The following is a 5,502-nucleotide window of genomic DNA, read 5'->3' on the forward strand; positions in this document are numbered from 1 at the left end:
TGTTAACTTTTGGTTTTGAGAGAGTGCAATGGTGTAATAATGTAAAAATACACTCTAATCTTTACTCTTCATACACTCCTTTCACCGTGTAATTAACAGTGGATTGATATGAATTCACTTTTGCTCACACTATAGAGTTATTAGAATTCTCTCTTTCTTCTCTAAGTGCAATAAATTTTATTTTTACCCCCTTTCCCTTTTCCAATTTATTTTTATGGAAAACCTTTGACTCGGTATCCTGGATGAACTTGTTTAGTAACCGTACTAAGATAATTTATGGCTCTCTATATGAGAACCTTTTATCCCGAAAAATCAAATTTTGATGAATTTTAATTAAATTTTTCAAAATACGTTTCCTATTCCCTTTTGAAACCTTTTCTCTATTTGCTATCTTTCCTGGAAAAGTTTGTCGATTCTTTTCACTAATTATAACTTTTGTTTGCTTTATAAACGGCGAGACTAGCGTTTACAGTTATTATGTACTATTATATCGTTTGAAAAAATTACCTATCAAAAAGAGAAAACAAATAGCTCCAAAAAATACATTAAAAAGCCTTTAAATACGAGCAGCCCGGCTAATTTCCTAAATATTGATTGTTTGTACAAAATTAATAATAGTTTTTACTCAGCATTGGTAAAAATTGATTACTATGAAAGTACACGCTTTTGGTGAATCGTTTTTGATGGACTGAAACTATTTTTCTGAGGGAAACACCGCTAACGCTTGCAATCAAAAACAGTTTTCCAGTATGTTCCACAATATCGAAACACGATTCCTATTTTTTATTTTTGTTTCTAGTCTGTGGTCTGAAATTAAATAAATTCCTTGTTAACAACGTGACGATGTTTTGTCACTAAATGAATTTTTCAGTCCATGGGGTGCCCAATTTTTTTGAGGGAATTGGAATGATAGTAGAATGGAGGCAAGCTGACAATCATCAAAACCCGACTGTTTTTTCCGCACTTATTCCATTTTCCACACATCACTTTAAAGTAATTTTAAATACCTCAGAACCATTTTTTGCCCAAGTTGAATACATTTTCAAAACAAAAACTAAGGCAAATTATAAGGATTAGCCATTTCGCAACATTAACAACGAAATAACTATCTAGTGCTTAAGAAAGACGCTGTGATAACTATCAAGTGTTTTAAACATATGATCAAGTCATCACACAATCAAAAAGCCTGTAAACTAGTTTTCTAACAGTAGAAAGAATGCATTCTTAATATTCTTTGAATTGTTGAAAATTTGCAAGTTATTTGAATCACCGAATTATTTTGCACTTTTTTGGTTCTCTTGCAATACTAAACACAGTCTGGTTAGCAGTTATACAATACAAAGTATACAAGATGATCTTTATCTTTCCATATTTATTTCAATCTCTTCACATCCAACTCCCTTGGTAGCTGGAGAAATAGGAAAAAGATGGAGTTATTCTAAACCTCTAATTCTTAGCGCCGTAGCAATTTAACAGCAACATTTATTGGCTTATTGTTTAAAAAATTATTTTTTCAAACTTGTTTCTCCGAAAGGCCTATTTTTTGTTGGGATAACTCTTATTATTTTTTTAAATTAGAAATTGCGCAAGTGAATAGACAACTGAAAAATCCAACAAGTTCGAAACGTCATGAATTCAACAATTTTGTCTGGAGTTGTGTCGACAGTAGGAAATTTTTTGTACTTTCGTTTAAAAAAAATTACCGGCTATAGTACTCAAAAACGTGTATTCCTTTTTTTGCGCCACAGTATTTTGCCCAAATAGCAATATATTTCATCGCTCTAAAACCTTAAGAAAGCATTGCAACGATTATCAACGGTCATCGGGTTTTTTTGTTTTTGTGACCTAATGATGATATAAGCATTTCTTTCTGTGATGGTTGTGAATAAACATTAAGACATCTGAGGTTTTTTTATTAAAGTTCAGCAAAAAAGAAAAACTTACCCTACGATCTCTAAAGTTGAGCTTATAAATAATGGCCACAAAACTAAAATTGATTCTAATTCTTTTTTGGCGCTATCATTACTTATTGACTTATCAATCAGATTTCAGAAGTTAAATTGTACTGAACTCCAATGTATCGCGGCCATGTATATTTCTCATGGAAAGTAGCGAAAATAGAAAATCACATCCGGGATTCAGAACCGAAAACCATTCAGATGCCATTCAAATAAAATAATTTAAGACTAATCCAAAATTTGCTCTGTATATTTTTGCATAGATAAGTACTATAGATACGAGCGAGATTTTGTATTTTTTAGTTCCAATTTTAAACTAAAATGCAACATATTGAATTTTTTTCACCCGTTTCGGAGACCAGGACAAATGCAAAAACCTCAAATTGTTTTGTAGGATTTTCCCTTTCTATCCATGCATATATCTAGACCTTCAATTTTGTCATAATTGTTTCTTTCATGGCATTTTCACTCCTCGAAGCTCGGTTCGCGCAAGTGGTGTATGATTTACGATTGCTGTACAACCATAAAATGCGTGTTAGCTCTAAACGCGACTTTGATTTGCATGCGTTTAAAGTTATGGGGAAACAATTAAACTATTTAAAACTGGGACACCTTAAGTTTACATTAGCCTTTTGATGGTCTTCGATTTGGTCATTGAAATCCTCAAACTTGCCGTTTTATAAATCGTGTAGCAGTTTAAATCCTTCGTAATCGTTATGCACCTTAGTTAATTTTGAGCTTACTTCATACTGTATTAAATTGTAACTCATTCATATTATACTATAATCAAAAGGTTTGTTTTCATTGTCACATTTCAGTTTTGTCGAATTTTTGATGACATTTAAGTCATTTACATCTGCTTTTTGAGTAAATTCAAAGCTCGATTCTCTCAAAACTAATTGCTTTACAGAGTTTTCTTACAGAAAAAGATCAACAGCTTGTTTTACGATTCAGGTTAAAATTTGAACTGGATTTAATTCTGCTCTGCTAGTATCTGAAAAGAACAAATTTGGGCCAGAAGCAAAAAAAAAAATCAGTCAGGACACACTCAAGTGTTTTTAAGTGGAAATTTAGATCGAAATATAAGAATATATGTAAAATGAGACAAACTGTTCCAAACGCTCACTTTTTAATGTTTATGGGTGAAAAGAGAAGCTATACCAAAAATTGTGAACACATAAAATTTTCAGATCTTTTCTCAAAAAACAAGTTAATTCGTTTTTATCTTCTTTAACATCTAGTAGATTGTTTTTATATTTTCACACAAGTTTATAACGACATCTGAGTGATATTTCTGACAATTTTGCCTCCATTTTTATCCGAAGAATTGTTTGTTTTCGTAACTGTTGCTCAGAAACTGTCCACAAAAATTAAATTGGATTTAGGCGGGATTGATTGATTACTATTCCAGTACCTCCGTCTCCTTTAATTTGATTACACTACCGATAGTATTTGATTTATACAGAGGAACATTAGCTTGCTGAAAAATAAAGCCTTGCTGTAATTTTCAAAATAATGCCCGTAAACTAGCTCCGTTGGCTACTGTGAACATGTAACACACAGTGTCCGCCCATCCAATTGTATTTTGTCCCAAAAATTAAGTGATGGTTTGTCCGAATTCGAATATATATATATATATATATATATATATATATATATATATATAAAAGACATATATATATATATATATATATATAATATATATATATAGCGAATATATATATATATATATATATATATATATTATCATTGAACTAAGTGAAAACTTTTTTTGGATCATATTGATTTCAAATTAATTTTTTCAGCGACATTTTAGCGCGGTGAATGTGAATGTCCAGAACGAAATCAACTTAGGATGGATTAAACACCAGGGAGTTTTTTTCATTTTCATTCGCAAATTACTGTTTTTTGTGTTATCGTTTATTTCTGATAATGTGAATGATGTTCTCTGACTGTTCAAAATAACAGTGAACTTTCCAGTCTCTTGGCCGGTTGAGGTGTTTAGAGAAAGGAAAAGGTCATACTGGAAACTTTTAAACCTGTTTTGTTTTTTTTAAGGTTCGAATACCAAATATCTGGTATCTCATGTATATTAGCACTGAAAGAAACTTCGAAACATCTGAACATTTCAGTTTGAGTTGCCCAAGTTCTTCTTCAGCAATTATACTCTCTCTCTCTCTCTCATTCCAATGCCCATATATATCGAAAAACGTCAATATTATAGATAAACAGTCTTGAGAGAAATTGAGAATGGTCATAAGAAGTTTAGCTTTTTTTGCCTTATTTAGCTCTTCCGTATGATTCAGTTTGATCAAAACCTCGTTTTTACCTTTTTAAATTTTCACAAGTACAAAAACTACAAAATTTTACTTAAGATTTTGAAATCGGTTGTTAGGAAACAAATCTTTTGACAAGAGTACTCAAAGAAAATTGAGTGAAGTTTCGAAGGTCGTTATAAGCTGTAGACCAGTTGCTAATACATGTTCCGTTTTATTTATTTTAGTCATTTGATAATTTGCATGATTTCGGATTTTTTTTTACTGTTTGCTACAAAGTTTTGAACATAAAAATAATAACTGATCCGACAAATAACAGACAATAGGTATAAGAACCATTTTTTTATGGTAAGTGCGAAGAAACCATAAAGAGTGGCAAGACATTTAAATAAGTCTGCAGAAAAAAAATATTTTGTGTTGAAGTTCTTTTCCTAGGAATTACTTGTTGCTAATTTTTCCTTTGATGCCACAATTCCAACAAGCTATTTATTGGAAAATTTGTGTCAAGAAAGAACGAGATTCCGATGGCCATTTTCTAAATATTGCACCCAAATTACAGTCAATGCTTTCTGTAAAAATCTAACAGACAGTTTCCGCCCATTCAAATGTCTTTTATCCCGAAAAAAGAATGATGGATTGTCCGAACTCGAATATGTATATATATATATATATATATATATATATATATATATATATACATATATATATATATATATATATATATATATATACATATATATATATATATATATATATATATATATATATAAGTGTATATATATATATATAATATACGTAAATTTATAAAAGAGTACAAATACAGCGAATCTGAGTGTGCAAGATATTTTAAAGGAAGTCTTCCTGAGAAGCTAAGTTTTTTCTGTTTTTCATTATGAACAAACTGAAAGCTTTCTCGCGGATCAAAAAAATTGGGAATTAAATTGTTCAGTGCAGTGCTTTTTTTTGAGATGCCAAAGTGAATGTCCATTGCAAAATCAACGTTGGATGGATTAAATAACAGATTTTTTCGCACTTTCTTTCGGAAACTATTGTTTATTGTTATTTCTTTTAACTTTAATTATGTGATTGATGTTCAGTTTTGTTCTGTTACAGTCAAATATAACAGTGAAATGTCCAGTCTCTTGGCCAGTTGAAGTGTTTAGAGAAACCAAAAGGATCAAAATGGAGAGTTTTCAACTCATTTTTTACTTTCTTTTAGGTTGAAAGATCGAGTGTTTTCGATATGTATTCGCACATGAAAGGATTTC

This window comes from Convolutriloba macropyga, chromosome 12 (assembly GCF_964194025.1).
Source record: "Convolutriloba macropyga chromosome 12, txConMacr16.3, whole genome shotgun sequence".
NCBI classification, from domain to species: Eukaryota; Metazoa; Xenacoelomorpha; order Acoela; family Convolutidae; genus Convolutriloba; species Convolutriloba macropyga.